Raw genomic sequence first — 24,826 nt, 5'->3', positions numbered from 1 at the left:
GGCTCAAAGAGGGTGCATGGCTTACTCCCAGTCAGGCAGCTGGGAAGTGGCCTCTGGAGGACAAATACAAGCTGCAAGATCACTGAGCCAGGCCATGGAGATCCGATAGTCAGCACCTCCTCCCCGCAAAGGGAACTAGCAAGGCATGTGCCTTGGTGGTGTGGTGACAATGAAGGTAGTCAGACCCAGAGAAACCTGGCAGGCTCCCATCCCTGAAACTGGATACAACTGAGGGACGTGGTGTCAGGCAAAAGGCAAAAGCTCATGACACTGGAATTAAGCAACAAAGTTAGAGTCTGATTCACAGAAAGGCTGACTTGATGCTGAGTGAGGTGAGTGTGGTCCAAGAGCTGGCCTATTGTCCTGGGGCAGGTCGAGGTCAGGTGGCTGGCTCCAGATGTGGGACTGCAGCCATATGCACTTCGTTCCTGAGTTTTGCTAAGTGTGGAGCTGATAAATCTTCCTCTATCAAGAGAACATTTTATGTTTCTGTTTCAAAACTGTATCAAATTATACCTGATGTGTTTTCTGAGAGGGAAAGCTGGGTGAAAATTGTGATTGGTTTGCTAGTTATTCCTAAGCTCTTAATTAGGCACTAGGCTTTGCTGATGCCTTATTATTTTGCTCACTATCTTTTTTTTTTTATCAACAATGAGTATTACCAGAAATTTCTTAAGTAAACTCCATAAAAGTTAAATAAAGGATCACATGCTTTTCTTTTTTACTGTTTTATTTTATCTTATAATTTTAGAGTTTACTGTTTCCCATTGGTCATTTTGAAATACATATATCAAAAATAATTTTATATTTAAATGTGCATCTTCATTACTAATGACAGCTCTTGGAAATACAAAAAAAAACCTATTAAGTCTTTGTAGTTCCTCCACTATCCAACATCCAGAGAAGTACATTGGTCATAGTAGGCATATCACAAATATTTTATGTTTAAAAAAATATAGTTAATGAAGAATATAGTCATAATTTAGCATTTTTATATACCAGGCAAATGCTAGAATCTTACAGGACAGGACAAGATAAAGATAAGTAAATAGCATTGCTTATACTGAATGAAAAAGACTTGAGTAAAATAATAACAATATTAATAATATATGCTCACAGTGCCCAATATTCTATATATGTTAACACATATAATCCTTACCACAACCCTATTATCGATAAAGTATTATTATCCCCATTTTATCCATAAAATGTTGAAGCACAGAGAAATCAAGTAATTTGACAGAGGCACAGCTAGAATATGACAGAGTCCATGAGTGCCTGACCACTGCTCTGTATGAATTGTTTGTAAAAACAGGGACATGTCAAGTGTTGTGGGAGCACTTAGGAACACCTGCTTGCCTCTCCAGAGGGGTCTCAGCTGAAGTCAGATTAGTAGGGGTTGCCATGAAAAGATCATGGAGATCCTGGACCAAGCAATAATGTGCATGAAATCCCAAGGCAAAAGAGAACAGGAAGTGTCCTGAAACCCTCCAGGGGAAGCCTGGTGAAGGTGCAGAGTGAGTGCGTGGGCAGGGTGATGAGGAAGAGGCTTTGGGCCAGCTGAGCAGGGGCTGCAAGTTAGAAGTGAAAGTCAAGGTGGGTGCATGTTGAAGTTTGTGGGGAAGAGGAGGGGACTCCAAAGGGCTTTGCAGGTATAAACTACTTGGGAATTCACTAATCAAAAAGAGCATCCTGCGGTTTTTAGTCAGAATAGTAACCGTCCACTCCTGCATGGTTTTTCTTCTGCTAAACCTTGAAGAAAAGTAGAAGTCAGACAAGGAAATTTAGAAGACAAATAAACTTGCTAGCTTACTAGTAAGAAGCACACAGTTAAAAGCCAAAATGACCACAGATGGCCGACACGTACTTTTTTTAAAACTGTTCTTTTATTATGGCAAAACATATGTAATTTAAAAAGTTGTGATTTTAACCATTTTAAGTGTATACTTCAGTGTCATTAATTACATTCACAATTCCGTGCAACTATCACTACTATATAGTTCCAAAATTCTTTGTTACCCCAAACAAAAACTTTATACCCATTATGCAATAACTCTTTCTTCTGACTTCTCCCAACCCCTGGTAATCTTTATTTTATGCTCTGTCTCTATGAATGCATCTATTCTGGGTACCTCATATAAGTGGAATTATGCAATATTTGTCCTCTTGTGTCTGGCTATTTTTACTGAGCATGTTTTCAAGGGGCATCCATGTTGTAGCATATATCAGAACTTCATTCCTTTTAATGGCTGAGTATATACTATATTTTATTTATCCATTCATCTTTTGATGGACACTTGAGTCATTTCCACTTTTTGGCTATTGTGAATAATGCTGCTGTGAACATTGGCATTCTACTCTCTGTTTTCACCTCTTCCAGGAAGTAGAATTGTTGAATCATGTGATAATTCTATATTTAACTTTTGGAGGAACCACCAACTGTTTTCCGGAGGCTGCATCATTTCACATCCCCACCAGCAATGTACAAGTATTCTAATTTCTCATATCCTCATCAACAGTTGTTATTTCCCGGTTTGTTTGTTTTTCATTATTATTATTATTATAGCCATTGTAGCAGATTCACACACACTTTTTTCATCATGTAAGTTGAAGACCCCAAAGCATGTGGAGGGTTAAAACATGCCATGTGTAGTCTCTTTGTTAGAAATTTGAGGTGACTAGTTTTACTCAAACCAGGGGGAAAGGGAGGAACAGGCTTAATGAATGTGGTTATTGGATGTAGTTTATGAGGTAGACCTCCATCACTCTGGGAGCCTCTTGTTTTTGGAACCATAACTTAATCATCTTTGCACCCCAGCATGGAGCTCAGTGCTGAAGACAAAGTAGCAATAAAGGTATGTTGGTTTACATGAATGAGTAGATGTATGAATGGAAGAAAAAAAGGAATCAGTGTACCATGTGTTCCCCCTCTTTAAAAAAAACCTTTTTTAGGAAAAGTCTCTGTTTTCAGATACTTTCTAGGGAAAGGCACAGTATTTAAAATCAGGAGTCTGGCATCTGGTATCATCTCTCGCCAACTGGAGGTCTAATCACAACTTGGACTTGGATTCTCTTTAGGCTTTAGTTCTCTTCTGTAGAATGATTGGATTGGACTAGGTCATCTCCAGGTTGCTCCCTTTCTGACATTCTAAGATCCTTTATGTTATATTCTATTGGCCACCCCCTCGGTGAATACTAATTTAGGACAAACCTCATCCTACAGATTCAACTGTGAAGGGTGAGAAGTTGAAATTTTACCAAGAAAGTTTTTTAAAGTGGGAAATTATTTTTTAAAATATATGTGCACATAAACCTTTCCAGACAAAAACTGGGAAGAGGGAAACTATGGTTAACTCACAAACATTAGTATAGAGATGCACTGTACATTCACTCAGCAATCTTTTAATATTTAGTCAAAGTCATTTTGTTAGAATAGAGGGCTACCATTTTTTAGGAACCTGACTTGGAACAACAGTCTTGGAAGATCCAGGAGTCAGTCCCTGATACTTCAGAAGAAATCTGGGAAGAGGGAACTATCCCGGAAGAAGGTTTCTAATCTCTGTATCAGGCAACATATGTACCTTCCGTCAAAGGACGGTTTGGGGTGGAATGAATACTCATAAGAAACTGAGGCAGGCATATTTTGTGCAGTGAATCATTTGCATAATTAGAATTCTAACTTAGAATTTCTATTTGCAAGCTCAGTTGGCCTCACTCATTTTCTGAGCTGGTAGAGCTCAGAAAAAAACAGAATGATGATTCAGAGGTAGGAGTCCACATAACTCAATTTTTTTAGCATAGATAAAGCATTTATGAACTTTACTGGCCTCTCTCGAAAGTAAAAAGGTGCTCCTTTTAAATAATGTTACTCATTTACACATCTTATTTTGACAATACAGCACCTTACCATCATCACCAAAATTTTTAGATCAATTCAAATCTAAAAATTGATTTTAGTATGAATTTATGTTTGCAATAAATATTTATTGAGCCTCCACTATGGGACCTAGAACACACAGTGTTCTAGGTGTTGCAGTTACAACAATGAACAAAATATGCAAAAATTCAACCATAATGAAGCACACAGTCCAGTGGGGAGAGCAAAACCAAACGTAAGATAAGAAAACTTATAGAAATATATATACACATATATATACATATATATACATGTATATACATATAAACATGTATATACGTATATATAGTATATACATTTTAAGAAAGGAAAACTATTAAAATTGTAATACTCAATATATACTGATAACAAAAGATGAATACAAGTCACGTTTGACTTCTGCAATTGGAAGAGGTGCTCAAAGTGGTTACCATCGGCATCCAGACACTTCTGATTATGGTGAATTACTGCTTGAGCAACATGGACCAAAGTGTCCACTTGTATACATTCTTTGGCATACATACATATGTATGTATATATAAAATGCTATAATATACTACGTAGTTTTCAAGAAAAATATGGCTAACTTATTTGTGCTTTACCTTGTAATAGAGGTTCTAAATATTTGAATATTATCTATGAGTTCCTTGGCCCAGCCTTGACCAGCATCTATGCCTTTTTACAGAGCACATTACCTCTGATGAGTTAAGTAATTGTTAGATCCCCACTAGAAGTGAGACCCCAGACTGTGTGAGTAGAAAAGTGACATGCCAGTTAACAGAGTGAGAAATGAATGCAATTTAATTCTCCACCCTCCCAGCAGCCACTGTTCCCACTTGCTTGCCCTTCTCCATCCCCCTGCCAGTTCTCAGAGAAGAGGATGAATATTACAAGTGATGTTCACTTCATGTCTCCGTGACCTACAAAGGGAAATGTGCGGTAGGTGCGGTGGTGCACTAATGATGCTGAGCCAGAAACAGCGCAGTGACACAAGAGGAGAGCTGCATAACTGAGAGCGACTTTGAGCACCAAGCCCTTTCCCGGTTCTGCAGCTCCTCCTGGAGACGGGGGTGAGTCAGCACAGCTAAGGGCCACAGTAATCACCTAAAGCTTGATAAGGCAGGCGTAGGCCCTGGGTACCATCTGTATTGCGGACCAGAGGAGTTTTATCATAATAAAAGGCTGCCTCAATGGAATCAATTAGCTCAGCGTGCCTCAGCGAGTTCTGTGATGTGAATAGTCACTTATTTCAACTAAGTTTAGTGGTTACCAGAGGGTAAGGGGGGCGGGGGTTGGGAGATGAAGGTAAGGGGGATCAAATATATGGTGATGGAAGGAGAACTGACTCTGGGTGGTGAACACACAATGGGATTTATAGATGATGTAATACAGAATTGTACACCTGAAATCTATGTAATTTTACTAACAATTGTCACCCCAATAAATTTAAAAAAAGAATTAAAATTAGCCAAAATTCTAAAAATAAATAAATAAATAAATCCACTCTCTTAAAGAATATATATATATATATATATATATGTATATATATATATATATATATATATATATATATATATATATATATACACTGTATATGTGTGTGTATATATATATTCTTTAAGAGAGTGAGTCCAGTGCTATGTTCTACGAGATTTCCTATTTAGGTGAGAAGGAAGAACAGAACTGTAACAGAACTGTGGTGGATGCTCTGATCTCCTGCCCAGATGTTTCCAGAGGTCAGTGCACTCGCCCCACCTTCCAGCTGCTCTGAGATCGGCTGTTTGCAGTTGTTGCCTCCTTCAGGGAAATGCTGATGGGAGCCAGTGTATCTGGGGAGGTACTGGCCCCTCCTGTCCCACAGCAAGTGACGGAGACAGGATCAGAAGTCTGGCTCACTCTCTCCACTTAACGTGGACCACCTCTCTGCTCCAGAGTTCTCCCTGGGACAAGGCTCAAACTAGTCTCCAGCTGAGACCACAGTGCTGCTGAGCATCTTCCTCTGTCCATCTCTGTTCCCATCTTCTGCTCCTTTTGAGAGCACTTTCTCCATGAATAGCATGTATCTGAGCCATGGCTTGGGCTCTGCTTCTGGGAGCTTATCCCTGGGGACAGGAACTAACATACATCACTTCCCTCCTGTGTTGCCAGGGCCTCTGCTAAGCAGTTCACATGCTTAGCTCATTTCATTCTGACTTGTTATAGCAGAGCCCCTTAGCACTAAGGGGAGTGAGGCCCAGCGAGGCTTACGGACAAGTCTTCCCCAGAGTCATAAGCTAGTGGGTAACTCTGAATCCATCCTCTTTTGGCACCTATAGGTGTTTCATTTTCTTCTACTGCTAAAGAGAAGCAGCCACAGGTCACCACTGAATATGAGCATCCCCACAATTCCCTTTCACCCTAACAGCTAAAGGGGTTCCTGATGCTTATTGCTAAGGCTTCACCTTATGTCACCCAGAAGCTCTGTTCTGTGACTTCATCAAGAGGCATTATCCCGGGTAGTAATTCAGGACACTTTACTTATGTCAATTGCCCAGGTGGTGGCAGATGTTTTCTTCATTATTCTTTGTTTCCTGCTTGGTAACTCTGCGTGTGGGTGGCTTAATTGTGCTGAACAGAGTCTCTTTCTCTTCTCTGCACAAAATGGACTCGGGGGTGGACGATGAGGAGAAAAAGAAAGATGTGAGGTTCACACAAGGACAGGGGATCCTTACTTTCCCCGTCAACTAAGGCAAAGAATGTGCATTTCCTAGTTAGATGACATTAATGTCATGATGCTCTTATACGTATTTTCTGTTGAAAACAGTGGTGTCCTCAGGGGCTGCTGAGGCATATCATCTAATGGCTGGGACACCAAAAGACACCAGTGTTCATTTTAATTGATGGGTGTACTGCCCCCCACTTCTCTCTCTCCTCTCACTACTTGGTTATCATGTGGCAGGATGCCTCTACTTTAATGTCTACCATAATAAATAGGCAGAGACAGAGAGGAACTAATAAAACAAATAAGGAGAATGTTACAATAGATAACTCTGGGTAAAGAGTAGACAAGGTGTAGTTTGTATCATTTTTGTATCTTTTCTTTGAGATTGGAATTATTTCCTAAAAAAAACAAACAAAAATGCTTCCCTGGAGATGCTACTATGAAGTATGAAGGCTGGATTTTAGGCATGGCACATGAGAAGCAGTGTCATTATTTAGACGTATGGATAATATTGCACCCACTATGATGGATATGAGCATTTTATAAGAAATGAACTGATCCTGGAAAACTGAGATGAGGATTGCTTGGGTTAAGGATAAATATAAATCTCCTTGGTATTTCATGAGAGTTTTTGACAAGCTGCGTGGTATTTATGGGAGTTTGGACAGCATGGGCTTGCTAACTGTGGCTTAGAGATTGCAGGCCTTTAGATGACATGAACCAGTGTCAAATTTCAGAGGGAGGCATTGGCAATGTGTGGAATAAACTTATATATGGAATGAAGAGGCTCTTAGTGAGTTGGAAGGGCAGGCCTGTACTGCAGTGAATCCGGAAAGTGAGTGATGCCCTTTGAAATGGCCTCTTTTTCCAATATGTCATCGTTTGGATAAAGCTTAGATTAAAGCAAGGAACAAGAAACACCTTACACTGGAAAAAGAAACAAGTAGAGGCAAGGTTGCAGGAAGCAAAGAAATTGAAACTTATCTTTCCATTTATATAAATCCAGTCCTCCCAGCCCCAGTCTTTCCTGCCTCCTCTATTAAGGACTGGGGCAGTGGAGCTCCCCACGGGAAGTTCCTTTTCAGAGGTGGAGATGCTGAATTTAGTCTTCAAGGGGACGTGCTGAAGGTAACAAACAGAGTGGCTATGGAAGGCATTTGGGAACCAAACCAGGCCAATAAAAAAAAAAATGATAATAATAATAATGCTCATATGAACTAAATTTCCTCATGTACAGAAAAGACATCTGTGTGTTGGATCAATATTAAAAAACATCCTATTATAACTTGGTTAGAAGACATCACTTTAACACAACAGTAAAATCTACCCTCATATTCTGCTCCTACATTATGCCTCATAATTCACAATTTTACCGATTTTATAAGAAATAAGTTTGTTTACAGGAAAATGCCCCCTTGATCATCAAATAATTTACTTTATGTAGCATTTGCTTACTTCAGCATGCTATGATATTTCACACAGAGGCTACTTAAATGCACTGGTGAAGTGCAGCCACCTCTGGAAAAAAAAAAAATGTCAACAAATAAATAGCCCCCACTACATGCTAGTCAATCTTTGGGGAAAATAGCAGAACAGTACATAAAGTATTGGAGGATTTTGAGCAGTTGGAACTTCACTCTCTGAGTTGGCGTGTTGCCACACATGAAGGGTAGAGCCGCTGGTCTCCTAATAGTGCCATGGGATCCGTAATAACCCGGAGTATGCGGCTCCTCATTTTTATATGTCATCGGAAAGATGGAATGCCAAGAGCATGTCTGGGGTCTGGGTTTAGTCCTAGCCCGGGGAGAAGGGTACCACATAGTCAATCACTTCCCACATAAGCCAGATTTCCCCCTAAAGATTAGTCAAAGTGCCAGTAAAATATGGGCCTGTGTTTCACATCTTACGAGAAGCTCACACAAAGCAGACTAAATGTTGAGATATGTTGGGGTGTTGTGCCTGGATTTTATATGTACATAAAGAACCTGTCTTAGCCATTATGGGACCCTGGCCAAAATGATTTCATGGGCCTGGGCAACCAAGAGGGTGTGATGGGCTGCTGCACAGAGAACCTGACTATGCCCATCAGTGCTGACCATTGTTGGAGCCAGTTGTCATGTCAGGGGTTGAACTTGAAGTGTAAGCCCTATTTGAGGGCACAGATACATATTAGACACTTTCAAGAAACTAAAGCTTCAGTGTAGATCACTGTATTAGTCAAGGTTCTCCATTGAATCAGGACAAATAGGATACATACAGATACATATAAGAGGAGATTTATTACAGAAATTGGCTCACATAGTTATGGAGGCTGAGAGGTCTCATGATCTGCCATCTGCAAACTGGAGAATCAGGAAAGATGGTGGTATAATTTAATCCAAGGCCAATGACCTAAGAACCAGGGGAGCCGATGATGCAATCCCAGGCCGAGGCAAAGGCCAGGGAACCAGAGGTCACTAGTCCAAGTCCCAGAGTCCAAACGTCTGAGAACCAAGAATTCCAATGTTCAAGCTCAGAAGAAGATGGACCTCCCAACTCAAGAGGAGAGAAAATTAGTCTTTCCTCTGCCTTTTTGTTCTATTCAGGCCCCCAATGGATTGGATGATGCTTGCCCACTTTGGTAATGGTAGATCTCTTTACTCAAGCAACTGAATCAAATGCTAATGTCTTCCAGAAATACCCTCCCAGACACACCCAGAAGTACAGTTTTACAAGCTATCTGGGCACCCCTCAACCCAGTCAAGATGACACATAAAATTAACAATTACAGACACCAAGTTACCTAAATCTGCATTGGTAAACACATGAAGCAGTATATTGAGTGAGATAACCCAGGGAACTTGTGAAATCCAGAAATGAAACCCTAATTTCAGGAATCAGGACAAGCTAGGAGCTCTATGGGAAAACATTCTGAGAATTATATGTGTAATTGTGACTCTCTCTCTCTCTCTCTCTCTCTCTCTCTCTTTCTATATATATATATATATATATATATATATATATATATATATATATATATATGTATGTATGTATATACATATATATGTATATATATACACATATATATATACATATATATGCACACACACATATATGTGTATATGTATATATATATTTTTCCACTTACTTTATTCAACTCCAAAACCATCATGTATTCAGTCTTCATTCTTTGCCACAATTAGAAAGGGAGTCATAATTTGAAGGGTTTGTTAGCAGCTCTGCTACTGTTTCCTAATAGTGTATGAGGTTTCTAATGACCTGAACGCCACACAGCAGGCCTTTGTAATGGAGCTATGTCACCACAGGAGCTGTGCAAAGTGAGTGTTACTTAATCACAGCCACCAAAGATGAAAAATGTAGTAGTTCTTAAAGGAAGCTGGTGAGACTGTAATTTTAAAATGCCACTAATGTCATGTCGAGTGGGGGGAGGTTTCCATTTTTGGCCTCCATTTCATCCCCCAGTTTGAATGCTTTTGGAGAAAATAAAAATTTCTAAATGGCATTCTTTATAACAGAACTCGAGGGAAAGTGAAAGTTTTTGAGTGTGATACAGAATATGAAAACCAAACCTAGTAAGCCTGTGGCATGCTGGGAAGAGTTCATGGTGTTGTTCTGATTGTGGAATAACTGCCCTTGTGCAAAATCACCTGTAACCTAGTGGTTCAGCCACGTACTGAGAAAATTTAAAAAAAAAAATTTGTTTAAAAATGCTTATTTAAAATCAGTGAGATAAAAATGTTGAAGTGAATATAATCATTTTTGTCACACAATGAACTTCCTTTAAATTCAGATCCTTTATCTCTTTAATAGTTTCAGTTGCTGACTCAGGCTTTTGTCCACCGTTGGGCACATCCTTTTTACTCTCTATAGTTGGGTTGATCTATTGGCCCAATTCTGGATGTGGGTTGAAACATATATTCTGCGCTCTTAGCTTATCAATTACGTCTGTGCTGGGTTCTGAATCTGTAACAGGGATAGTCACAGTCATTGTAGAGCTTTTGATCTTGGGGGGAAACAGACATTGAAAATGAAATTACAAGTATGAGTACTTTGACATATAGGAAGTATAGAATAAACAGGAGCATATAAGGGCAGGTGCTATGTGCTAACCTCAGTGTAAGAACAGGGAGCGTTATTTATAATTGCATATATAGACACATAGATTTAAATACAGAGGATACCAAAAACATGTATATACATTTTAAGAAAGGAAGAAACTATTAAAATTGTAATACTCAGTATATACCAATAACAAGAGATGAATACAAGTCATGTGCATACATTTTTTTGGCACCTGTGGTATATATATATACACATTAGGGTTGCCAGATTTAGCAAGTAACAATAAAGGATACACAATTAAATTTGAATTTCAGATAAATGAGTACTTTTTCAGTATAAGTATGTACCATACAAGATCTGGGACATAATTACACTAAAAGAGTATTTGCTATTTATCTGAAATTCAAATTTAACAAGGTGTCCTGTATTTTTTCCTGGTAACACTAATGTGTGTGTGTGTGTGTGTGTGTGTGTGTGTGTGTGTGTGTGTGCATTCTCTCCCCACCACATGTATATCCAACCAAGGACAAAACTTAGGAAGAGGGATGTGACAAATAGAAAGTATCTAGAAACAGGACCTGTGGATGTTGTGCCTAAAGCTTTATTCTTTCCCATTTCTTCTTTCCCACTGCTTTTCCGTTTATGTCTCTTTTGCACAAGGAGTGGTAAGTGCTGACACACCTATTCAGTCTTCCAAGGGTTTAAAACCCCAGGTCTCTTCCGCTTCTTTCTTCCTCCCCCATAATCCATTTGTTCTTAGAGCTTATGTAGGCCCTCTCTCTTTTCTGGCCACAGAAAGAGGTCTCTCTGAGCACAGAAATTACTTTGAGATTTCAAGGACATAGTTTTGATTATAAGAATAATTGAGTTCATCCAATATGTATCGAGCATCGGGGGTGCTTGCAGTTCTGAAACACACAGAAGCCATGAGTTGTGATTTCAAGTAATGCAATTAATTCTTTGAATCATGTGCCATGTCTGCACAAATGACTTCCCATCCACTGGAGTCAGGTTATATATGCAAGTCTGTTTACATTATTATTCTTGCTAACCTTGGAATGGCTCTTTAACTCACAAATCCTGTACTTCCCTATCTACAAAATGACAGTGAAAAAGTAACTACCCCAAAGGACTATGATGAGGATTAAGATAATGCAATAAAAAATTAAATTAAAAAAAAAACTCAATGTGATACCTGGAAAAGATAGCAAGAGCTATGAGACATAGGACAGGGGAAACGCGGCCACCACTGCACAGCTTCTAATGTCGTCTGAGGCAACTACCATGTCAGAAGTCATTCCGGATGTTTTACACATGTTCTGAGAAACACGGCAAATAGTCCATTCCAGTGTCCTCACATAAAGAACTGTATTTTGGGGGTAACAAAGGTTCCGCTTTGGAAAAGCAAGGGGAGCCCACAGCAGCCATAGTTAAAGGAAGATTCAGCGGAAATAAGTGTGGGTTTTCCTAAGATCAGGTCCAAAGCCAGAATCCACTTTGTGCTCAGATTGTTTGCTTCATGTGGTAGGAGCACCTCAAGGCTATGAGAACAGATTTCTCTTTGATGCTGACATATTAATATAGATATCCCTCAATGTTCTTTGTAGTCAAAAGATAGATAGCCTTTGAGGCCCTCTGATACTGGCGAAATAGATTTTGTCATTATCAAAGATAGAGAGAGCTGGGCCATACTCCATAACATAATTAACTTGAATAACCTTTTGAGGGTTTTTGTTTTGCTTTGTTTTCTTTTGTTTTTTGTAATTAGGGCTTGGAGCACAGGAATATTTTTCATAAGAGGTTTTTGGTTTTTTTTTAACCAAGTAAGGACCTTTTTTTTTTTTTAACTTTTATTTCACCTGCAGGAAAACAGGCCTGTACAATTATGTTTTCAAAGCCAGCTCCCTTTTGAAAACCACAAAGCCAAGTGCATGCTATATAAAGATGTTGTATTATACTTTTACTTCTTGTCAACTGTCATTAATCTGTAACTTCTGAACAAGAAGTCAAATTTGTTTAAGCATCTATTAAAGTGTGTCCAAATTTAACAATGGGACATTTCATTTAAGATGCTGGGTGTCTTTGGACACTCAACGTTGACCTTTACCTTTTAGGCTGTGTCCTGCTTGGTACCCACTTCTCTCAGGAATGCAGGAAACCTGTCAAGTCTGACTGCTGTTGGAGTTGGAACTGACTGCAACAAGCGGCAGAATTTTACCCAAGTGATTAGTGGACTTCATTCAGACTGCTTGTCAAAACCACTTGACATTATAAGAATTGGCATGCCCCTACCACACATTTCTTAAATATGCCCTCATTTGGTTCATTTCCTTCCTACGCATACCTACTATACAACTGTATTTGGCTGAAGAGGAACTTCAATTTCATGTATGGAACTTTAACCTAAGCTACATTAAAAATAGGAAATACCAACTATTTAAAGAGAAGACACTTATATTGGTTGCCCTATGCTAATTTGCTCATAAATGTAGTCAAATGCACGGTCATATGTCTGATAAATCATGGAGTTTCCACATCTCTGATGGGATAACAATCATTGTTGGCTTATGCTATTTTCTATCCAATGATGCGGAAGTTTGGAGGCATTTAACACTTTGATACACTCCCTTCCTATCTCAAAAGTGTGAACTGACAGAGAGAAAAGAAATTGGACATGCTATCACTGGGAGTATAAGGAACATGGAATGGACTAAAGGAATAGGGAGTTTGGGGGAAAGTTCCATGAAATGCTGTCATTTCTGGTACTCTCTGAAGTATTAGGAAAGTCTCAGGACTGCTGGGAACTCCCATCCATCCAGACCTCAGTAAAACATTTTCCATATTTTGACATTTGCTCTCCTCCCTGCCAAGTGCCATCAGATTCTCAGATTTGAAAAGAAGGACGTGATAACTGTATTAGTCTGCCCAGGCTGCCATAACAAAACACCACAGACTGGATGGCCTAAACAACAGAAATTTGTTTTCTCACAGTTCTGGAGGTAGACTCCAACGTGAAGGTGCTGGTAGGGTTGGTTTCTGTTCACAGCTTCCTCCCTGGTTTGCAGATGGCACCTTCTCACTGTGTTATCACATGGCCTTTCCTCTGTGCACGCCTCTTCTTAAGGGTACCAGGCCTGTCAGGTTTGGGCCTCACCCATTTAACTTTAATTTCCCACCCATTTAACTTTAATTACCTCCCTAAAATCTGTTTTCCAAATACAGTCACATTGGGGCTTAGGGCTTCAATGTATAAATCGGGGTGAGGGAGGGACACAATTCTAATCCATAACAATAACCAAATATAAAATGTACTCTCTGTGTTTGGGCAAATTACTTTTGTACTTATGGTTTGTAAATGTTCTTTGGTTGCCCATGAGAAATATAAATATACATTTAGCGTCAAATTACTGAGTGGAATATTTTCCCAAGGAATGTAAAATCTTAGTGATATAAAAGAAAGCCCTATTCCCTAAGAGCAAATATCTGTAGCTTATATTGAACACTATATATGTTGACTTGTTTTCAGAATGTTACTTTTCATCCAGATGTCTTTGCAGGGAAAAAAATGTTTTGAGTTTAATTGTACCGTATAAAACACTAATCATTGTTCTGTGGCATGAGATTGAGCACTGATCAAATCCTATTTACAAAATATAATAGCTGTGAGCAATGAACATTTGTGGCTGGGTCAGTGTTAAGTTTTTTCATTTTTTCTGTTACCAGAATTATAAAGTATAACAGCCTAGACTCACATTCTGTAAAATGGCAAACACTGGTTATACATAATGAAAAGGAAATGAGTGGGCTCCTGTGAAAGTCTTAATTCAGGTAATGGGTTGAGAAGCAGGTGAAAGCCTTAATTCAGCCTCTCTGTGTTTCAGTTTCCATTTCTGTAAAGAAATAACTTAGGCTAGATGATCTTTTAGAGCTTTTCCAGGAATAACATTCTCTAATTCTGGAAAGTAAAGTAGGAAGATGATTTGATAAAATTAGAAGACAGATATCACATGGAAAAAAGAAGTTGAAATAAATACAAATTCAGGTGATATTGGTGGGCTCTTTGGGTTACATGATTACTAAAGTATCCCACATGAAATCATACAAGCTAGACTTTGGAAGGTATTTTATATGGAACAAACTCTCAGGTTGTGTCTAACTTGACAGAGGAAATAAGCTTGGTGACTGTATCCAGCTATTTCCCATCTCTAATTGCAATGCATCTGTAATTGAAAGATGTCTTCAGGGAAGTGTGCTGTTGACCAGCCTTCTGCCTTTACAACATCAACCTAACACACATTTCATAAGAGATTTCACTGCTCTGACAAGTTACACGTCTTCAGTGTAAGACCACAGTGATATTGTGACTATTTGTTCAACCCCCTGCCGAAGCTGGGATTCACACACTGACGCTGTATTTCTTGAGTGAATTCAGATTAAATCTTTGTTCTCATTTCATCCTCTGGCACAGCTGCCTTAAAATTCACTACCACCAACAGACAGAGGACTTCTTTCAGATAATGACCCACAGGAAATTTCTTTCACGAATCAAACAAAACGGTAGAGCCAACTCACTGTGGAGAGTTTGGGACACTGACATATCAGGCTGGCAATATGATCTCCTTTGCCACATGCTTGTTGAGCAGCCTTTGTGCTGGAAGCTGGTGTGTGTGGCATCTGGGAAGGAGTGCCATGTGGTAAAGGTCATGACTGTCTGCGAGGAATTTTTATCAGGCTTAACATGCCAGCTAAAGCCTGCCTTATCTTCCTTTTACAAGAGGGAGAGGTGCAGGTAGAGTCAAATATATATGTATGTTGCTGAAACATCTACTCTTTCTATTAGTTAACTTGCTAAATTGATTTAGACTCCACTCCTCTGGGTCAGGGCTAAAATGACTTAGGTCGTCATTGTTTGATCAATACATTCTGAAATTGCATGGCAGAATGAAAAGAGATAGAGTTCATATCTTGCCACCTTCACTCCCCAGGCATTAGTAGCACAATTCCTATGAGTTTCCGTTTCCTCTTCTGTAAATTTGGAGCAATAATGCCCACTCCACAAGTACGGCCGAGGTTTCTTGTAGGTAAGAAAACACTGTGTCTTGGCGTGAAACTGACTACACCGCTTGTTAGCTGGCTAACTCAGCGGTGATTTCCTTATCTGTCAAACGGAGACAGTAAAAATAGTTCTTCCTTCATAGGGCTGTTTGAGGATTATGTGGGTGGATGATATACAATTTGTAAATTGTGAGTCTCAGCTGGAGCAGGTGAGGATATGTACCAATGAATTATTTTGAAAGTCACCAGCAACTCACAGTCCATGCCTAACTGACAATGGGTCTTAGCTTCATTCTCAACATGTGCTAGAGAATACGTCTGCATATTTTAGAGCAGATTGAACCTTGGGGAGAAGCTTGGAATGGTGGGCTATGCTTTTTGTATTCAGTTAAACTAGAAGTCTATTTTCACTGGTGTCTCTATCAAGTAAGGTCTGATGGTAGCAAATTGAAAGGTTAAGGCAGAAACAAAAAGAGACTTTACATAGGGGCATGACAGTTTGCATGGTTGCAAAAACTAAGCTCAATGGATAGACTGAGTGTGCAGATTTGTTAATATCCTAAAGAATTCTTGTTTGTTTTGGTTTGGGGGATTATTTGTATTGACTGGAGTTGAAGAATAACTAAATTGAAATGGTTTCTGACATACAGGTATCCCTTCACTTTTCGAAAGTTCACATTACACCACTCTGCTTTTACAGAAGACCTACATTAGTATCTGTTTTCACTTGTACAAAGCAGGGTGAAAAGTGAACATAGCATTCAGCATTTGTTTCACAGTGTACTTTTACATAGGCAGTGCATACTCCAAGCAGCCAGAGTCGCACTGGTTTGACTCTACATTAGTGTCATTTTAGATTTTACGTGTTATTTGGTATGGTTTGGTAGGTTATTTTTTGGGTCTGAGAAAGATCAAAAATGTTTTCCATATAAATTAGTAATGGTATTGCTTCTTCGTTTTATGCCATTTCGGCTTGCAAAAGGTTTCCTAGATACATTCTGCTTTCGGATAGTGGGGAAACCTGTATTCATTGTGTCGATAAAAAATGCCAAAATCACTTGTGCAGCCACGTTCAGTTTGAACAACACAGCACAGGGATGGACAGTGGTGCCCACATGAGACAACCAGGGCCCAAGACAGCCTAGGCCTCACTGACGGCAGGAAAGAGGCAGCACGAGAAGGCACCGTGGCTGGCACAAAAAGTAGCAGCGCTTGACAGTTGACTGATTCCATTACAGGACCTAACAAAGTGATTAACATCAAATAAATTAAGGTGCTCCTTGAAAAACGGCAACATTATCAAGGGATGTCATGGAGGTTGCATAACGTTAGCATCACGGTTCACTTCCTCAGGCAGGGTGTTCTGGCTCTGGGTTTAGCTATCAGGTGTGATTTGATCTCCAGGCCTCTCACAGGGACCAAGATACCAGGAGTCAGGGGGTCTGACAGTGATGCATTAGGTGATAGGATGCTGAAGCTGATTATGATGCAGGCGACAGCAATGAATCACCTCCTGAATATGCTGACATTGGCGCCACGGGAGGAGACAGAGCCTGGTCTCCGCAATGTCAATGAGGAAAAACAGGAAGTCTACTCTGCCTGGAACTGTGTGTGCCTGAGACCGTAATGTTTAATATTGGAAGTAACTCCACAATCCAGGCCACTGTTGTATTCCAGACAATGAAACACAACAAAAAATATCTTAGCACCTTTGGGGAAGACAATTTATTGCCTCTTCCTTCTCACTTTTCAGCTTCTACTAGGTATAAATGATGATAAAGTTACCAAATATATTTCCTGATCACCTACTTAACTGCATTTAGAAGCTTGTAGTAAGCATCAATCAATGAAATCATCATTAAGATGTCAATGTGACAAACACTAAATAGGACAGAAACTTGATAATTCAATGACTGGTGAGCTCTAAAACAGTTAACATTATGTTGGTGCAAAAGTTATTGTGGGTTTTGCAATTTCAACCTTTTAAACTGCGATTACTTTTGCACCAATAATTTTGTTGTTCCTCTGACACACATATATTGCCATGTAGTTCTAGTTTGCTTCATATGAATGAATGTCCTATCTTCATTTCTCAATTAGATTGTAAATTTCTTCAAAACAGTGTCATGATAACTTAAAATTCTTTGTAAATTGTCAACAGTTTCTAGCACACACTCTTTTGCATATTTTGGCAAATCAAGACCCAAAGGAAATCATATTCATATGTTAATTTCAAATGAAAAGATATGCAACCTCTTTTGGTACAAGAAAAGCATAGGTTGTTTACACAAGAAATTCTGAAGACAGGAGAAACATTAGGCTTTATTAAGTGGGAAAGATGGATGAGATGATGGAGGCAGTTGTTCTAGAATGCCCCTCAGCGGGATGGATGGTTTTAGGAAGTGAGATTAGCAGAGGCTGGGAGTAGAAGAGAGGAGAAGCAAATGGGGATGAAAGCAGAGCCCCAGATGAAGGCCTCTAAGAACATGGGTCCTTTTCTACCGCAATAGGAAATCAAAATAGAATTCTTGATAGGAAGGTAGAAAATAATCCTATTTTCAGCACCTTGTGGCTGATAGCATTAAAGAAAAATCATCACATTCCTTGATCAGACAGTTTCAGGTCATTCGTTGTGAGCTCTTATAGTTTCCAATCCCCCCAAAGCAGCAGATTAAAAGGATTTCTACATTTATAAATATAGGATTCATTAGTAGGGCCTATGTTTACAGTATTTTTTTTCTTTAAAACAGATCCAGATTTTACTAGATTCTATTTCGTCTGTAAAAGAAAAGAAAATAACAATGAAAATTCACAAGGGAAGCATGTACACACAATTATTGTGAATGGAATCACTGAAAGAATGCATTTATATTGTTTCTGGAAAAAAATTAGAAGCTTCACACAATTACATTATCTCAAATTATAATTTCCTGTTGTTTTCCAGAGTTTGTAAAAAAATAAATGATGTGTCATATTTAATCTCCTTTGCCCTTAGATTCACCATAATAAATATTAAGGTAGTATATTTATTACAGTGCTTTTCACTTGAAAGACAATGCCCATTCATTTTAAACCTCGTGTTGACGGTCCCTCCAATACGGCATTCTGCTATTGCTGTCTCAATTCTAAATTATTTTTACACAGGCTAGATCAGGACTGGGGATGTAACACCACAATTACATTCAATCTTAGGACTCAAGTTTTTCTTTCCTTCTGGAAAATTCTCAACTATTACCTCTCCAAATTCTTCTCTGCTATCTTCTCCATTTTTTTCTTCTGGGAATCCTATCAAAAGTGTGTTGGAGTTCATCAGTTTATACTCTATATCTCATAACTACAATTTTGTATCTTATATCACATCATCTCTGTGAATTTATTTCTTTTTTTATAGTTTATCTGTCATTGCTCTGTTTGGAACCAGAAAGGGGTTCATTAAAGCAAGAATTCACTGCACCATTTTAACCAAAGGTCTCAGCAAAACTATTATGTCCGTTTTTCTGCATCGTGCAACGAAGCATGTGACTTTGAAAGTGTATCCAATATGTTTACACTTACTAAGGCAATGAAGAAAATAATTGTTTTGTTTTGTTTTGTTTTTTCTTTTCTTTTCTTTTTTCTAGAAAGCAATGGATTTAAGTAATATCCCAAATAAGAAAGGAGATGGAAACAAAAAAGCAAAACTTAGGCAAATCCTCTGTACACAAAATTCCAGCTTTCTGTAATGCATAAATACTTTAAGCTAGTAAACAAGAAGGGTAGTTATTCAGTCTAAACCCAAAACAAGTGTGGATAAAAGTGTACCTAATCCTCCAGAGAATCAGGATAGCCCCTAAGAGTTATGTGCATTCCATACAATGAAAAATAAATATATCCTCTAAAATTTAGAGCTTTAAGATGTACTTTAGTATGCCAAATGAAACCTACAAAAGTACAACAGCAAAATACATAAATCAATAAGCTATTTCTCTTTATGCCACGTACTTGAAAAATCCATTTTGAAGTGGGAGTATATCACAGGTAATAAAAATAAAGACTCTTTCAATTACTATTCTAATTAGTTCAGGTTGACATTCTTTTACAGCTCTGCGAAACATCACCAACACATAATAGGTACTGAAACAACACATCCCATGCATAGGTTTGAAATTCTAAAAGCCTTGGGTTTGAAATTTACTTTTTAAATGAGTATGAAATTCAGATATATTTTTGTCAAAGGTAAAGGTACTAGTTGTCTTTGCTGGTTGAACCACATGCGCAGGTTGGAGAAGAAGGTTTTCTAAGTTCTGTCACTAGAATAAATTATGTTCACGTTTTCTATCCTCCCCTTTTAGAATATAAGCTCCATCAGGTCTTTTAGAACCCAGTCTACCTTGTTCAGCACCATGTTCTCAATACACATATTCAACAAATATTTTTTTAATGAACATTTATCTCTTAGCAAGTACTTTTCTCAATTTATGAGTCAAAACATGACTTAATATAACTAGGAATCCAAAAGGTGTATAAATCAAAAATTCAACAATAAAACCCTGACACATTTTAAATTCAATTTCCTCCTCTCCACATCAGGTATAACAACCTTTGCCGTGAAATGAATAAAATAGTTAGTGATCATGGATAATATTTTAAATTCAATTTCTTCATCTCTAGATCATATGTAATGATCTTTTAGATATTAGTACATTCTATTGTGTGCTAAATGTATCTGTTCCCTGTAAGAATATGTGCCTCTTTCAAGCTTATGTGCATTTGTTTTTCTCTTTTGAGCTTCCATTTGGTTCTGTGACTTACCTACATTGTTACCCAGTCACTGCTAATCAGATTCCAGCAAACAGGAGTATTGAAAAATCAAGGGAATTGAGGTTGCACTTCAGATCCCCAGACAAATGTTTTCATATTTGTGAACATCTGGCCCACCTTATTATAGCAATTCTCAAATGGTCATGATGCAGCTTGCCTGGTTTTTGAATCCAGTATTAAAGTTAGTCAACTTAGAGCTGCTCTATTTATTTGCTATCCATCTTGTATAAGAAACAAAAAGTTGGAGCTTCTTATTTGTGTTATGTATGCTTTCCTACAGTAGGCTAGGCAGATGAGGAGTTCTAGAGAAGTTTCCAGGCCTGCTACTCTTCTCCCCTCACCAGAGCACAACTAGAAAAGCTTGAGAAAGTCTATATCCTGCGTTTCAAGGCGAGATGCACCTGGACCGATTCTTAATCTAGTCCATGAGGGGTTCGTGATTGTGCTTCCAGACAGCATCTGCTATGGCACATCTTAAATTTGCCAATTAGCAATCTGTGCTTTGTGACTTCATTTTCCTCTCTGAGACCAAGGAAAATGGGGCCATTTCTCTGCCATTAACAATTATTTCAAACATGAATAATAAAAGACTTTCTGGATCCATAATGAAAGGAGCTATTTGACAACATGACCAAGCTAAACTATGAGTTATCTGGAACACTGGTTCTTAACTGGGGTGATTTTGCTCCTGGGACATTTGGCAAAACCTGGAGACAGTACAGACTGTCACATTTGTGTGAGGTGCTACTGGCATCTAGTAGATGGAAGCCACACATGCTACTGAACACTCAACAGAGAGGGCTGAACAAACAAAGACTTATTGGCCCCAAATTTTAATAAGGAAGTTGGAGCAGTCATCTTCAGCAATGCTCCTTTAGTTTTCTAGTAAGGTTAACACATCGTGTTTTTTATTTTCTGTATTTTATGATGCTTTGACATCTTGAGGACTTGCTAATTCTAGAGAGACTGCCCGTCCCAGGGATAGCTAATTCCTACACATTGTAAACAACTTGCCTGTAAACAGGACTTTCATACGCTGCCCACCAATGTAGGGCCCATACCTCCTACCACCTCATTTATCAGCCTCTCACGCATCAAGTCGGTATTCCCCAGCCCTAAGTTATCCTGGGGCCAGGTACCAGGCAACTAGAGACACCTCTATAACCCAGAGTCCACTAAGATCATTGAAACTATCTAATCCTAAACTTGTTCAGCATACCTACTCTGCCTTGCCCATTCCCTCCCACAAACTCAAAAGAAAGGCTTCTGACCATCATTCCACTCACCTCTTCTGCCTCTAAATGACCCTGGTGCTTCCCCATGTGGTCCTGCATGCCATGCTATTCCTCCTGTTTGTTGGGCTCTCTGAATATAAACTTCTTGCTTCATCACAGCCATTTCTATGTCTATTAAAACAAATCCCAGGGACATTTTCAAACAATTAGTGACTGTGGTGATTAAAATGAAAGGAATTTTAACAGACACAAATTGTAAACCCTGTAAACTAAATGTTATCATTATATCTCAGAAGGGCTCCAATAGAGATTTGTCCAAAATGTACCTTTAGGTAAATCACCTCATCTCTTAAAATCTGTTTCCTTATCTGTGAAATGGGGCATAAGTGCTCACTTCATAGCGTCGTTGGACATAGAAGTCAGATAAAGCATAGATAGCACTCCACATTTCAGTAAGCCCTCAGTGAATGTTAGCTCTTATTACAGTTAACACTAGGAGTAATGACTGACCGCCAAGATTAACTGGGGAACGCTTTCCAAAGGAGCTGATATTTGACCTAATCTTAAAAATGAATAGGAATTCAAGGTGGAAAAGTGTTGGGTAAGTGTTTCATATAGGAGGAACAGTATTCACAAAGCATCGCGTGGTGGCAGTATGCAAACCAAAATATAGGTTTGTTTTCATTTCTCCTTCTCCTTTTGCTTTTTCTCAGTTAAGAGGTCACTTTTGGTGTTTTAATATTTCATAATTAAATATTAAAAATAATTTTAAAATAAATAATTAAAAATAATATTTCAATTGCTTTATAATATATACCAGTTATATACATCATTATATTTAACTTATATATTGTATATAATTTTATGTAATATACATGTGTAATATTTCATTTGCCCTTCCTCATTAATAGAACACATGTCAGATATCTCAAAATAAATTTCTTTAGGTTTCCTTGGTCTCTGCAGAAAGTGTTTTTCTTAACCACAGTTGTTCTCATCTTCCTTCTCAAGAAGGAAGAAAGAGCAATAATATGACTCCTATGGCTTGTTTCCTTCAAGTGTTTCATGCTCCGGTTTCATGGCTACCGCTAATATATGATTTGGTTGTTAGAAGAATAAGCATAGTTTAGGCAGGGTCTGTAACAGTTCCCTGGAGCTATTGTAGAAGAGCTCATGTAATAAATACGTAATCATGAACTTGTTAAAAGAGACATTATTTACTCATTTGTCCAACATGGCTCCTTTCAGTCTACCTCATAAGTAAATCTATAATTAGTCAGTGTCGTATTGATCTGCAACCACAGTACACTTTAATGCTCCTACAAAAACACACCATTAAAAAAAAAGGCTTGATGAGAAAAATTCACTGCAAGTTTCATCTCATTTTAAAACAGTGAAAGAAAGAAAAATGGTGCTTTGTTTTCCATCCTTACGTCTCTATATAAAACAATACCAGAGAAATGAACACAAATATCCAGTTCTGATAATATCATAGTAGAGAATCTCCAAGTCTCTCCAAAAATTATACATGTTGTGAGATTCAATTTTAGAAAAATTAATGACAACAGACAACGGAATTGTTGGAGCTAGGTCATCTGTAAATAGGTGTTCATTGCCATGTTTGTTCTATTTTTCTATTTATTTAAAACTTTTTATGATAAAAGATTTAATTTTTTTAATAACTGTTCCTCAATATTACCATAATTTAAGTAAATACTATCTAAAATTTAAGGTAAAGTGTGTGAAATTTAAGGTAAAGCATATGTCATCCACATGAAATTATAGTAGGACAAGAGAAAGAAGTCAGAGTGAACTAAAATTTGTTTAAAACAGCTGAATACTCTGAGTGTAGGAATTTCTTTTATGATCACAAATAATACACACAAATAAAGTTAAGATTTTGTCTTGACTTATTCAAGTTGTACATTTGCATGTGAAATCATGCAAAGGAATTACTTCAGTACTTAGAGAAAATAAAAACATTATGAATAACTTTTATTTATTTGGTACTTAAACTCTAAATACTGTAACACAAGTGGAAAAGCTCCAACTACAAATGCGCAGGGCATAAAACAAGTCCTGTATTATAGCTTTACAATGTTTAACAGCTTAGTACTGTTTTATTCATTGAGTCAGAAATTTCTGGGTGAATAAGTTTACACTTGTAAATCACGAAACTCCAGTCAGTTTTTTTCATTCTACAAAGGAACCACTTTTGGTTTGTGTGAGACTGTTGTACTAAGGTGGACAAGACCCGTGATGACATCAATGTGACTGAAAATACCACTCATGACCAGCGTTTCTTTTTACCCTGTATGTATATTAAAAACTGTCATTTAGCTGATGGTTTTAGTTGAGTTTTTTTTGCACAGCCTGGAAAGGTTAGTAACCTTGCTGCTTCTGTGCTTCAAATGATAACTTTAGTTTCCTAAAGTAACAAATAAATAGTAAGAGTTATTCATTTACAAAGATAGGGATTCCAAGTATTTATTGCAGACAATAACTAACATTAAGCAAATAAAGGATTATGTATCAAGAACTTTTCAACCTTGAATCCATCAAAACTCTGCCAATATAAGAACTTAAAGAATAAAGCATTTATGTTTTATCTCATTACTGCAAAAAAAATGACAATTATAATAAATAATCAAAAATTAAATTTATTTAAGGAGCATATTTATGTTTAGATTTCAAGGAGAATAACAGAAATCTAAATGAGGGAATAAATTAGATAGAAAACCTCAGTGTGCTAATAATAGCATCTGTACCTACTCAGGCACTGCCCTGGGCATCAATAATCCTACAAAGCAATTGATATTATCACCAATTTACAGACAGGGGAACTAAATGCTTGAAAGTTTAAATGACTTGTCCAAGTTTAAGAGTTAGTAACTCAAGAAACCAGTATTCTTCTTAAGCCTTTGGCCTAAAGACCACAAGCTCAGTATCCGTCATTTTCATGGCCCTGTTATATACAAACAGAGTTCCTAAAAAAGCCAATACAATTTCCAGGGAACAATTTACAATGGGGAAAGGAGCCTATAACAATATAGCCATAATTCTGTGCGGCATTGGATG

The 24,826-nt window shown here is 38.0% G+C and overlaps 1 protein-coding gene across 1 annotated transcript in view; it reads left to right on the top strand.

Moving 5' to 3' along the window:
• Positions 1–24,826, top strand: part of GPC6 (glypican 6) — a 1,038,077-nt gene that overhangs the window by 847,833 nt on the left and 165,418 nt on the right. The gene's annotated exons all lie outside the window — the stretch shown is intronic.

This window comes from Rhinolophus sinicus, chromosome 16 (genome assembly GCF_057876585.1).
Source record: "Rhinolophus sinicus isolate RSI-liver-muscle chromosome 16, RSI-T2T, whole genome shotgun sequence".
NCBI classification, from domain to species: Eukaryota; Metazoa; Chordata; class Mammalia; order Chiroptera; family Rhinolophidae; genus Rhinolophus; species Rhinolophus sinicus.
The sequence above is the reverse complement of the archived record's forward strand: the minus strand, read 5'-3'. Positions and strand labels throughout refer to the sequence as shown.